The 13,903-nt window shown below is 48.0% G+C and overlaps 1 long non-coding RNA gene across 2 annotated transcripts; it reads right to left on the bottom strand.

Annotated features, from left to right (window-relative positions):
* Window positions 1-349: 349 nt before the first annotated feature.
* Window positions 350-1,600, bottom strand: LOC147262419 (uncharacterized). Of its 2 annotated transcripts, none has more exons than XR_015112551.1 (3): window positions 1,526-1,600; window positions 1,309-1,451; window positions 350-433 (listed from the first exon to the last, which is right to left on the bottom strand). It is a non-coding gene; the product is annotated as an uncharacterized LOC147262419 (long non-coding RNA). The 2 variants fall into 2 exon arrangements; XR_015112552.1 differs by lacking the exon at window positions 350-433 and adding an exon at window positions 1,018-1,137.
* Between the last annotated feature and the right edge of the window lie 12,303 nt (window positions 1,601-13,903).

Here is a 13,903-nt window from a genome sequence, read left to right as displayed (position 1 = left end):
CAGAGGAAGATTTGATATACTGTTTAATGTTGTTAATATATTTATGGATCTATTACGTCATGTGAAAATATATTTCCCAGCATCACAACACCAAGACCTCATTCTTCATCCGTACAGCCGTTTCTGCTTTAATGAATATTTTCTTATTCTTATCTTTTATTCTCATTCAATAGAAGCTGTTTTATTGATTTATCTGTTTCATCCAATCGTTTTTTTATTTCCTGTCTATTTATTGTTCGGAGTAGGGGATGCTCATGCTAACGTGCTAACGTGGGGCTGGGGCTGGACTCGCCATTCTCAGCCCAATCCAGTCGTGAAGTTTCTGAGTGGTGTGTCTGTACGTGGTCCACTCCACTTTAGTCAGGGTCTCCATGCTGTTGATCCCTACCAGCTGGCCTTTGTTCCACAGGTAGCTGTACTGGTTACATTTTTTCTGAAATGAAGGACATGAAAGGAGACTCATCGTGGGTGCATCCCGTCTTTCTCGTCGTTCCAGTTCCAGTTCCTTTTTTAACCCTTTAACTGGTGTTTCAGCAAATATCCAAACCTCACAAAGGTGTTTGCTGAACCACAAGTTTAGTTTCGTTCATTTTGGGGAGGAAAGGACAGCGTTTATTTATTCACAGGGAATAAAAAGGAGTGCACCAGATCTATCGCATGACACCAAATAATACCACGTACAACATGAAAGACGGTAATCAAAGTGGGCCGCACGGAAGCGTCTGACAGCACGGAGTCGTCCTCCGACTAAAGTGCGACATTCCAAGTCTGATATAAAAAAGAAGGAGCCGGGTTTCATCACCTGACAGAGTCGACAGTGACAACAAGTCACCTGATACTCATTAACACACATCAGTTACAGTAATTTGACATGATTGGAGACCATAATTAGTTCAAATGAACCAAGTGAAGGCCTGAGACACCTCACGCACTTTATTCAGGACTGTGAATTACTGTTCATAATAACAATGACAATTATTAATGAGGATGGTGGAACAACCACGATCTCTGCTGAGGGCTGTTAGAACTTCTTGTGTGTCATAATGAACTTCAGGTTGGTCGTCAGGTCTTCTTGGGTGTGAGTATCATCAGAGTTAAGCTCTTGTAGCAGGGTCGAATGCTGCCTGGGCCTCCAGGCTGGCACTCACACACACACACACACACACACACACAGGAGTACGCGTTATCCTGCCAATAGAATTGTTGCAGTGCAGTTCTGACACTCCACCCCACTCCGAAGTCACAGTGGAGCCGATGGTGATGGCCTCAGCCGTCACCGAAGAAGGTGTGTGTGTTGGTGTGTGTTACCTCTGCTTCATCGAAGGTCAGAGAGTCTGAGAAGACCTTAATCTTAATCTTAATCTTATCCAGCTGATACCGAGTTCCATGTTCTATGTTCTCTCTGCAGGGATACGCGAGGTACCTGTCCCTACACATCACATACAGATTTCCTACAACACAAAAAGGCACAGTCGCAGTTCGGGGCTTCTGTTGGGTTCTGTTGGACACCACTGACTGTTCTCACCATCTGCAGGATCCAGTAGGAACGTCAGCTCCACCAGGAGAACGATGGCTGCACCCACAACGGGACGCATGGCTCACAATGACCAGACCCCCCCCCCCACGTTCCACTTGGGGGAGCAGACGAGGAGGCGGTGAGAGCAGCTGAGGTTTGAGTCAAGTCAAACCTTCTTTACTCAGTTTTTCAGTGGCAAAGTGTCGCCCCTTCATTCATGATTCTGTTGATTGCATTTGAATATGAAGACAGAATTTGTGACATTTGTTTCTAAATTGTTTTATGGGTCGATTGTCCAACTATTACATTGTTTTTCGTTGTTATTTTGAGTCAATTTCAGTTCCATCACCTTCAGCTTATCTTCTTCTTATTTCCGATAGTAAATCATTTCCGAACAGCCAACACATCGTTGCTGCTGATTACATTTTTAATCTTTTGTTATCAGTTGGTTCGTCCTGTCTAACCAACCACCAGCGACGCTGCGATAACTCACCTCAGCTGTGTCACTCTTGATCACCCGCCGCCGCCAGCCTGCCTGATGTTTGTCACATTTGTACAGTTGCTACTTCTGGTGAGATGCAGGTGATTTGCAAACACGGAGATCCGTGACAGGATATGACTGTGACTTATGATCCCCGTGGCCACCAACTACCAACAACGGTAACAACTGTTTAAAAAAGGCTCCAAATCCTTTATCCTGTACTCTCAGTGACACACAGACATTTAGAGGGGAACAAATTATTCACAGTCCCCCCCAGTCATTGCTTGACATGGATTCTACCGGAGGATTCGCTTGAGAGTTTGTGAACGGATGTTTTTGGACAGTTTTGCTGCTTGTTGTCGTTGCAGCAAGTCGACGCTTTCCAAGAGCTCGCCGAGATTGAGGTGCACAGTCCCATGTCAATTGTATACTATTGTGCAGAAAACCCCTCAAAGGGAACAATTCTGAACTGCAGTTACATACTGTGAGCACCAGGGGCCAGTAGAGTAGCAGTTTTCCACTGGGTTTTTCGTGTGTTTTTGCACTGGGTTATAATTCTGTAGTACCTGGCAACTCCCGTGAGCAACATTTACTGCTGCTCACATTCAGCGCTTGCGTTCAGGTCACTGTTCACCAAAAACATCTTTTAGCGTGTTCATGCACCGCGCTGGCGGCCGCTGGCTCTGAGGCGCCGTTAGCTTTGAGCTAAATATACGTGGCTGGCTCTTCCTTCAGGCTGGAGTCTGACAGTGTAATAGTGCACAAAATGTCGAAATGTCAGTCATTTCTTTGAACTGCATCCTCAGAGTAACATCTCTGTATGTCCTTCCGACAAGCAGAGGTCAGAACACTCATTAGATCCAGACCACACAACGGTTGTTTCCATCTCTCACAAAAAGCATTAACTCTTCATTTTACAAGCCTAAACTTGTGCGTCTGATAGAGAGAAGGACAGGAAGGATTTCTGAAATCAAACGTTAACGGAGCATGAATTTCTCATCATTACCATTGAAACCATGAAGGTGCACGATTATTCTCCTTCTATTTGCTGTGGAAGCCCTTCAGGGTGGAGATAAACCTTCATCCACCAGGCTAAGATGAGATAGGAGGATTTGGGTCAACAGAGCCTTGGAAACCAACTTTAATGAGCTCAAGTGTTTTCTTAAGGCTGGTTTGGCCGGTTTGTTAGAAACCCAGTAGAACCTGACAGGATCTGTTAACCTGCAGGGCAGAAGAGGTAGAAGATGTGTAATAATACAATTATAGTAACATCCCTCCCTCCATGTTCTCCCTCTCCTCCTGTTCAGGGTGGTGGGGGTGGAGCCTATCCCAGCAGCCTTCCCCCTGGACAGGTCACCAGTCCATGGCAGGGCCAACACATAGAGACAGACAACCATTGGCTCTCCCAGCCACGCCTACGGTCAATTTAGAGTCTGGATTAACCTGGTCCCTCTTGATGTCTTTGGACTGTGGAGGAAGCTGGAGTACCAGAGAGAACCCAGCAGGAACAGGGAGAACATGGAGACTCACACAGAAAGACCCCGTGCTGCAGCCGGGGCTCCACCCACAACCTTCTTGCTGGGGGGCCACAGTGAGGACCACTGCTCCACCGCGCTGCCCATAGTAATACATTATTAACAATTATCCAAGGGTGTAGGTTTGATATGAGCATTGGTGGATACTTGGAAGTCTCTACTAGGACGGTGCAAGAAGGACGTAGGCGACGTTTTGCCTGGAAAGGAGTTTTATTCATCATTTTTAAAGTCTCGATGAGCTCGATCAAGTGATAAACACACTCGCTATCACCCGACCTTTTCTACTTTAAATTAAAGCTGAAAAGAGGGTAAAAAGTGTATTTTATGTTTTTAAAATATTCTAAAATAATTTGTTGGTTTTCTAAAATGATCTTGTAGAAGAATGAATGAATTCCTTGAAGCCTGACTGCCATAAATGTGTAGACTGCTTATATATTTTGTTTTAAATTGATAAGATTGCCAAGCAAACTGTGTAGTGGCTGCGTGTGTGTGTGTGTGTGTGTGTGTGTGTGTGCGCGCGCGCTTGTGTGGGGGGGGACCTCATAGAACGCCATTGCAGCACACAGCCTTGAAGGAGCTGGAACATGGTCAACACACCACTACTGACAGTAACTGCGTATGTGACCTCTGAACTCTGTTGGAGATCGCACAGGTTGTCGCTCGCTGCTGCTGCTGCCTGTGTGTTCGGCTTGTCTGCGTGGCTCCGCCTCCCTCCATGTGATTGGTGCGTTTGAACACTGGCCTTGGACCAGTCGATTCCCTTTCTCATCGTCTCATCAGTTCAGCCTTGGGTTGTTCATCTGATTGTAGATCAGTTTTCAGTTCTTGAAGGAAAATGAATGGACTGGACGCTGATGGACAGCAGAGACACGCCCCCACCGCCAAGCCAACGCTCCACCCCTGCTATTACCAATAGTGACTGATTGAATCATCTTCTTAAGTGATGGTTTCTCTGGCTATGGGCCTCCAGATCCCTGCAGGCCGACACTGAACGATGGTGTAAGGCGCAGCGCTCGGCGGCCTCCTCCAGCTCCACCACCTGCTTGGGAAGTGAATTTACTCAGCTCCAGAACCATCAGCTCTGAAGAACTGGAGCAGGGTGAACAGAACCCTGTGACCTTTCACGGCTGAGAGCGATCTAAACCAGCACTCCCCGCCTGCAGCTCCTCTCAAGGTTACATGCTTTTAATTTGATGGCAGCCCTGGATCTGTTGATGCTGAGTGAATAAAGATTTGGCGGCGTGTCTGGAGGCGTTTGTGAGGTGTAAAGCTGTAGTCTGTTTCTAGTAGACTGTTTACAGCACGACCTGAAGTGGAGGATGAGAGTGTGGAGGGAGGAAACTGTCCGCGATGCAGTTTTAAGCCCTTTAAAGGTCATAAAGTACTGTAGTTCTATTTGCTGTGGAAGCCCTTCAGGGTGGCGATACCTTCATCCGCCATGACAGGATGAAATATAATGAGATGGATCAGCGGAGCCTTGGGAACCCGACTTCTAATGAGCTCCAGTGTTTTCTTAAGGCTGCTTTGGCTGGTGAGGAGAACCTGACAGAATCTGCTTCTCCCATGAGGAGAGACGAGGTCGAAAATGAGTGATCACGTAAATATTGAGAACTTTTATCATTAATAACTTGCTATTGGCTGAACATTTACCCATCCATCCTTGTCTTCCGCTTATTCCTACATTAAGGGTCGCGGGGGGGCCGGAGCCTATCCCAGTGTCAACGGGCGAGAGGCGGGGTTCACCCTGGACAGGTCGCCAGTCCTGAACATTTATGGTTAAACATAAACGGGTCCGTTCTTTCTCTACAACATGATCGAGTCTCAAGCTCATCCAGGACCAGACAGAACAAAGTCACCCAGACATCCAGCACAGTGGAGACCATGAACGTTATGAAGTAACATTTGTACGGTAGTCGCAGTTTTATTTAATCGAGAAAGTACAAAAACTATAAACCATTACTCCCTTAACAACAAGCACCAGTCTGCTGTCACGGTGAGTGGGGAAGTATCGCCTGAAGCAAAGTGCAGATACAAGCCAGGCCTACGTGATCAGCGGTGGAGGATCACCTCCCCGACTCCGAACAACAGACTCACATTTCCAACCATCAGCTGGAGCTTTGCCTGCCTTTCTGTGGGAAAGCAGAGGTGAATTACACTTTCGAAGATTTCCATCTGCATCCTTCCATAAATTAACCGCAGTCACAGAAACACATCTGCTGCTGAGGCCTCCCTGAGGACAGACGCCACCAGCAGCACTTCTCGCCTCCTCAGCTCAGATGAGAGCTCCTTCAACATCAGGGTTGTGTTCCCTCTGAACATCAGAGCGAAGGGAAACCCAGTGAAGGACGGCGGGTAGACTCGTGCTGGGATTTCCTTGTTGTGTCTCCATGTGGGTCCGTCCTCCGCACAGCTGCGAGCCCCGCGCTGCATTCTGCCCGTGCAGCTTTGTCGACCCGCTCACATCCTGCTGATGTGGTCGTTGTCTCCTGGTTTCATGTGAACGCGGCTTCATTCTGTTCTTTTCTGTCTGTTTAGGCAACCGGGGCTCATTGTGATTCCCATTCATGTGGGACTTCAGTCTGACTCAGTCTGTTCTGTGCACTTGCTGCATGTTCTTCTTGGACTGGACCTTCAAACAACTTCTGGGAAACACCTGGGAAATTAGGTTTCATAACCCCCCCGTGTAACCACATGTGCACCATCTCCACCATCAACCCCCCCCCCCCCGACACCTCCCCTTGCACCGACTCACAACTCAGGAGTATCCAGAGCAGTGGAGCTCCATCCCTGCGTGAGGATTCTGAATATTTCATATTTTAGCACATACCTGAGCATCGTTGCCTGCGTGTGCTGGAGAGCCGTCTGATGACTCACAGCAGTTGCCCACATCTCTCTCTCTCTCTCACACACACACACACACACACACACACACACACACACACACACACACATACAGAGGATCCAACACACTTTCAAAGTTTTTTTAGTTTTTACATCCATGAAGTCAGTGGTTGGTTTTCATTCTTCAACTTCGTCCTTTTCAGCCTTCAAAACACCCCCCCCCCATCCTAATCCTGTATTTAGCATTCCAGTCCTGCACTGGTTTCAGATTCCCGTAGGGAATGTGTCACGCGTACTTTGGGCTTTGCGTTGGAGAGTGATATGTTTGGTAGTTTCTTCACTGCAGAATTCCCGATCCTGGCCCCGACTCTCTTATTAATAAGTTTAAAGTTCCTCTGAGGTTTAACACACTTTGAGAGCACTATGACATAAACTGAAGACAAAAAATTAATTTGTAGGATAATATGACCCTTGAGAAAACGCATCATAAAAGATATGGCTGTCTCCCGACTCTAATGATAAACTCAGTGTGTTTATTTGATGTGGTCTGACGGTAAGGAGCTTTTATGGCCGACCTTGGGATCCATCAGCATAAAGTTGTCCAAGTGTATATCAGTGACGGCTGGTCAGGACGCGAGGATGCTCCCTGCCGCGATGATTTTTCCTTTTAACCAATAAACATAATTAAAATGCATCATTTTAGCAGGTTTGAAGGCATCATAAAATGTCAATCATCATCTTTGGGGAAACAGTCTTCCTCCTGTCTTTCTCCTGGGAGGACAGAAGTCTCGCTCTGCCATGAACGAGGCAGCGTCGCAAAGCATCTTTGTGAGTTTAGCTTTTTGTGAGTTACTGAAAGGCAAAATAGTCATTTTGGGTGAAATATCACTTTAACACACCTGCCTAGCATGACGCTGCTGAACCAGAAACGCCTGACCTTGGTTCAGTTTGTCACACGGCGCCATGTGATTACGCTAATGTTGCTGGTTAAATAGCTGCTAGCCGCCATGCAGAAGGCTGGAATGTGTATTTGGTTGCAGCTTTAAATGTGTTTTAAACCACTTTTGCTCGCAATCATCTAACAGAGAGTCTCTGACACTGACAGGTGGTCCAACCCACACACACTCACTTTTACACACACACACACACACACACACACTTTACTGTCTTGTGACAGTCTGTGAACAAAACGGAAAGTCCAACTGGGAAAGGATTCAATCACCTGTTTTTACTTTACGTGACAAATCTACATATGCAGAGAGGTCAAGGGGGAATATCCCTCTCCCGGGGTGTCGCACTCGGACAGAGAGTGAGTCCAGGCTTTTCTGGCAGTCCTCCTCCAGCAGGCTCCAGACGCTGGCCTCAGAAAGGAGGTCAGGGCTGTTTATAGATGCTCCACAGTTATTGTGGGCCAGCAGTTTGACCTGCGAGAGCTACTGAAGTGAAGCCAGCCCTCGACGCAGCTGCTCACACTGATCCAAAGAGACCTGATCTAAAAAAAATGTAATATGGTCGGACACTCTGCAGGCCTCAGACTTCTGCTGATACAAATATAGGTCCCAGCGGCTGCATGCTGGGCAAAGCCATAAATAAACACCCAGATGTTCTATGAAAGTGTCTGTGCTGGGTGTTGTAGCAAAGTTAAATGAGCTCTGGTAATTACAGCAGTGAGGATGATGGCCACAGACTTCTCTCTGCTCGGCCCTAAAACTACGATGGAGGTGATGGATGATGTTGAAATTGTTGTCCTTGGCTTCGTAAAGAATATGCTGGAAGGTAAAGGTGTATTAATAAAAGTCATTTTAGGAGCATTAGCTTGATTCATCAACTCTGAGGGAAGCTGCGGTGAGTGGACGCGCTGGCTCACGAGGCTGACAGTGTGTTGTCCTATCGCTGAGAGGTTCCACCGCGGCCTACGGTCTCTGTCGAGGTCCGGGTTCATGAGGTGGTCTTCCTCCTGTGCTGGCAGGAGCTCTGTCAAGCACACTGTGAACGTCAGGAGTTCTGCTCTGTCGTGGCGATGGAGACCAGGGGGCAGCCCTTCAGTGCCCGTGCGGGGATGGAGGATCCGGGGCAGATGGAGGCTGTGACGGCTGGACCGCTGTCTGCGCGGGGCAGTTAGAACACTTCAGCCACGTGGTCCTCAGTGGAGGAAGCTCAGTCCTGACGGCCTTAGGCTGAAACAGCAGTCACTCTGGATCCAGGAGCACGCGAGGAGCCAAATGGTGGAGGTGTTTTATCAGAGTGGTGCATGATGGGTAAACCTAAAGTGAAAGCTGCTGGATGATTTTATAAATCTCAGACCATGTTTTTCTATGCATTAAACAATCCTTCAATTCAAGATGATGAAGCTCAGGATTCTTCATTTCAGCAGAATCAGTGGACCGACTGGACTGCTGGTGACCTTTTGGATGTGTAGAATAATTAAGGAGCAGATCCTGATCAGTCCGGCGTCTGATGATTGAAACAATCAATGAAGTTATGCTGCGGAGTGAATGTGCACAGCATCTCAATTACCGAGTCTGTAGGTGTTTCTATATATGTGTTCAGTGAATATGATTGAATAGAAGGCGAATTCACTTCAGGAGATGTTGTTTGTAGGGATGAGATGGAATATTTGTTGCTGCCTCAGATGAGCAGCGAAGGTAAAGGTCCATGTTGTTTCTGGCTGTTTCACTGAGAGCTCCTCTGAGGACCCGTTTGTTTAGCTGCTACGGTTGGAGACGCCTTGCATCCTTAATTAAATCAAACACACTTTGCACTAAATACAAAACAGGCGTGTAATGAGCTGGAGAGCATTTCCACCCGCCGTGCTGCGGTGCTGAGCCCCACCGAAATCACCTCTCAATACAACGTCTGATCAGGAAATAGGAATGAATGGATTTCAAATGGGAGCGACAACTTTAACGATTCAGAATTTAGATACCTCAGTTTTCAGTTTGATGTCCTCTAAAAATACTTAATACAAATGTCAGGAATTGTTTGTCCGGCACTTCATGATGAGCAGGATCATTGATGGGCTGCTGAGAGCCAAGAGGATCATTGAACAATGGCAAACTTTATTTGTAGACACATTTCTGACAGAACTGCTGCTCAAAGCGCTTGACGACAAAGACAAGAACATTAGAAAAATGTTTAAAGAGAAAATTAAAGAGAGGATAAATCCAAGAATGAATAGTAGCTGACACCTGTCAATCACACGCTCCAGCCTGCAGCTGGGTGAGTTCCTGTGTTCGTGCATCTGCTGCTCTATTTTGGTGGGAAAAAAAGAACATGATATTTGGAGTGAGATCTACAACAATGAATAAAATCTTGGACCAATTAATTGCCAGCTATAATGAATATTTATGATTCTTCAGTGCAGACCAGGTCAAATATCTCCATCAATTAATCTCAAATAATTGGGAGAATGAGACCCTGGAGGAGGGTCGCCTCCGTGCTGCGTTCTCAGGGTTGTTGTCATTTCTAGTTAAAGTCACTGAGCTGCTGCTGAGGCTCCGGATCCTTGAGAGATCCTGCGCCTCCTAATCGCTCCTGAGTGTTGCAAGTTGGCATCAGGCAGGACCCCCCCCCCCTCCCCCGCACCCCCAGTGGTGAGTGAGGGGAGGGGGGGCAATGACTGGTTTGACCAGTTCATTCAAAGTAGTCCAACAATGCCACCGTGGGGCTCCGGGGAAAATGAATAACTGCAAAAGACAAATAAGGGCAATGAATTGTTACAATAGAAGAAACAGACCATTATTAAAAGAGCCAATTAATTCCCAGCACACACTACAAAGTTGTAGGTCCCAGAGCTGAGGCGACAAGCTAATAAGGAGACACACACACACACACACACACACACACACACACACGGAATCAAACAAAGGGATGAACTGGGGAAAACTGCACACCGGAAGGAGATCCCACCAAATAAACCCAGGCAGCACGAGAATAATGAGGTTGTGCACACAGGGATCGAGGACCACGGAGCAGCTGCCTGATGCTGAAACACCAGCGGCTCTTCAAAAGGCTTCCTGCTGGAGTGGGGACAAGAGGACATGTCAGACATCAGAGGAAAAATCACTGCATGAAATAATGAGTTCAAAATAGCGACAAGGAAACAGGGAACTGGTCAGCAATCACCTCCTCATCCGCAGCCCCGCTCCTCAGCTCCTCCCTGCCTTCGTGCTGTCCCGCCTCCTCCTTGTTGTGTGATTTGTCCTCAGAAACCTCGCTCACCAGTCCTGGCTGCCTGGCCGAGCTCTGCTGCTCCCTCCAACCTGCCATGGATGCCGGACCTGGTGCCAGCCATGGCAGAGAGTCCATTCACAACCCCGATCCAAGATCCCTCTCGTGGCACAGTCCAGGTCATATTTGCTAGCGCGGTTTAAACTCTGGAAGAAACAGCCGTACCGGGGGGGGGGGCTTGATGAACTCCACGGCTCTGGAACTGCGTCGGGACGTCTGCTGTGTCCACCTTTCACGTAGGTTTTGTTCTGCATCAGCAGTCAACATCTGAGCATAAGAGGCGAGTCAAAGGTGATACTTCAGTAGGGCACGCGAGCCGGACCGCCGGCGACGAGCGGTGGAGAATGCAGAGGAACCCAGGCGCAGAACTAGCCGTGCATCTCAGGAGCATCTTTACATTGCACAGCAGCACAAATATGAATGAAGATTATCATCATAGAACTGACAGAGCTGCCACTTCTACGGCCGACCACTGAACCCAGATTCAACTTTTTACCAGAATTTTACCCTGCAGGGGATTTTTTTTTAAGCCTGACGAAGGAGAAGGAGTGCGCTTCATCTCCATACGCATGCACGCGGCTAACGTCCTCCATCCATGCGTCACGGAGGCCGCTCACGGGGCGCAGCTCTGCCGAGGGCCCCTGTGTTCTCATCATTGAGTGCAGTGGAATTACGTTCCGTGGTGCATGAAACCCTCATCTTGATATCTGGACGTTCTTACTGGGACTTTGATTGTCTCTGTTTATCTGGGAATGAGGGAGGCAATGAGTTAAAAATCCTGTTTCCTGTTTGTCTTTTAGTTTCTCCCTGATTATTTTAAATTGTTACACGAGCTGTCATGTGTCAGACGGAGCAAACCTTCAAACAGCCTTCACATTAAATTCATAACTCCTGACATGTTTTGTCTCAATCATTGTTTCAACCATCATAGATTTTAATGTTGTCACCGCATCGTTTCACTTGATGGGCCTGTGAAACGCTCTTGATGGGCTGTAACTGTCCTCCACTCCTGCTCATGAGTGCCTGTGCCACATGCCTGCTGGGGGGGCACAAGCGGGGGGGCACACGCTCAACGCTGTTACACAAGAAACGCTTGGAATTTGATCCAGAAGTGGGTTTATTTTGAGTTCAGTGCCTCCTACTGGGACTGAGTTGTATGAAGTGAGTCACGACCCATCTGGACTCCTGGGACCGGGACCTGGAACCAGGACCTGGGACCGGGACTCCTTTTACACTGCTTTTACTCCACCCTGAGTTTAGCTGTCAAAGCGACCTTGCGTGAAATTACCATGCCATCATTTTTTCCTGCAACAGTTATCAGACTTTATTCAAGACTCTTAATTTGGCGTCTGATTAATCCAGCAACAGATTTTCCTTTTTTTTGAATGTCACTCGCCGTCTGCTGCTGGAACAGCTGAGATCTACAGTTCGAATTCCACATCCTCCTCTGAAGGCGCTGAGATTTGGTCCGGCTCTGCTGCTCGCTCCTCTGACTCGAGTGTTGGGTGTCATCTTAATTCTCTTTGGAAAACCAGCAGTTTTACTGGAACCTTCTACACCAGGAGAGTCGCTGCTGGTATTCAACACGTCTTGTCACTCAATCAAGTAGAAACAAACCAGACACCAGGTGCTATCCGCCCCCCCACCCCCTCACCATGACGAGCCGATACCATGCAGTAGGAAAACACTTATGAGAAGTGTTATTGAAATACTTAAATTACTACTGCAGTTGTAGTTTGTCACCTTGAGTAGTTTGGGGAGGAATTGCTTTTGTCTCTGAGAGAAGGAAATAATCAGTCCCAATCTGTGCTATCCAGCTGTGTAGAACCGGTTCTAGACAAGGACAGCGTGCACCACCCCAGTGAAGGAGCGACTACCAGATGGGGCAGCGTGGGATTTCCTGTGGTGACGCCTCTCTTGGCCGGGTGTTTGAATTGTCTGGCCTTTTATTGACGGGACAGTTTGGGTTCAGCCTGGCAGACTGAAGCGGGATGTTCCGCGTGTAGTACAGCGAGCCGCCAGAGAGGCTTGATATGACAACACAGGTGGTACTGAATTCTTCAGTGAGGTCGTGCTGCGAATGGCAGAGCAGAACTGTTCACATCCAGGCCTCTGCTGTGAGTCGTGTGACGTCCTCAGGCCCCACACACGTGATGAGAGTGACTGCAGCAGTCACACAACTCGGTTTTTCTCCTTTGAAACCACCGAGGCCCTGAATTTTACAAAGAAAAAGAAAAACATTGATGAGAATCGAGACACTCAACAATAAAACAGAAGTTGCATTGATATTGCAGGTGTGTTAGAGTTTATTCTGTCGACTGCTGTCCCTTGTTCAAACGCTGTGAAGCGCCAGGAGTTGGTTTCCACTGGCTACCGCTGGCCCTCAGCCGTGTCGGTCACGACGATACTCCCCCTGCGCTCCTCGCTGTGGAGACACAGCCAAGCATCCAGGATGTGAGTTACCACACAGTAAAGGGCCAGACTGCACCGGTCCCAAGTGAGCCTGGACATGAACCGAGTGGCCACCTCAGGCAGACTCAGGCTGGACGGGATGTGGAGCTCTGTGCCACTTCATTAAACACATACATGATGTATTTAGATCAACTGTAGCGAAGCACGTACTCCAGTGTAGCCGTAACCAGTAATCAAGTCTGATTCCAATGTTGCAGTCTTTCAGGTGGTTTTGATTCATCCAAAGGTGGCTGGCAGTGTTTCTGTGCTCTGAGCCCACACAGGATGAACGAGCAACGAGTCCAGCAGCGTCGCTGCAGCCTCGGATCCACATCGCTGTGTCTGTGTGAGACGGACAGACCAGAGGACCACAGGCGTAACCGTCCACTGCAACGTCACTGACAGCATCGACCTCGACCTGTGGCACTAGATCCTGCACTTCCTTTGCTCACAGTGTCTCCAAAAACCTGGTCCAACTTGAAGAAGACGAGTTCAGGCTGGACCGAGGTGAGACACGTGAGGATGAGTGGTGCACAGCAGCGTCCGAGCAGCCATAGAGTCAGATTACAAACTGTTGAGGGTTGAAACCTTTGGGGTTTTTTGAGGTTGTGCCCCCCCAGCAGTGGAAGAACCTGCACTGTCCTGTTAGATTTGCATATTAAATTAATACTTACTTAATCAGCGGTTGCTCTTTTTGGACTTACAGGAGATGTGGACAGAGCCGTATATAGAGAGAGTTCGGCCGTCTCAAATCATGGGCGCCATGTTTACTACCAACGCCAGACGACTCGACAACGGAACTCTATGGGCAGATATGCTATGTTGATGTAAAACGCTTATCTTCACCAT

The sequence above is a fragment of the Aulostomus chinensis genome, chromosome 4, assembly GCF_037954235.1.
Source record: "Aulostomus chinensis isolate RoL2024-O1b breed Wild chromosome 4, RoL_Achi_v1.0, whole genome shotgun sequence".
NCBI lineage: Eukaryota > Metazoa > Chordata > Actinopteri > Syngnathiformes > Aulostomidae > Aulostomus > Aulostomus chinensis.
Note: the sequence above shows the minus strand (reverse complement) of the source record. Positions and strands in the feature narration are given on the sequence as shown.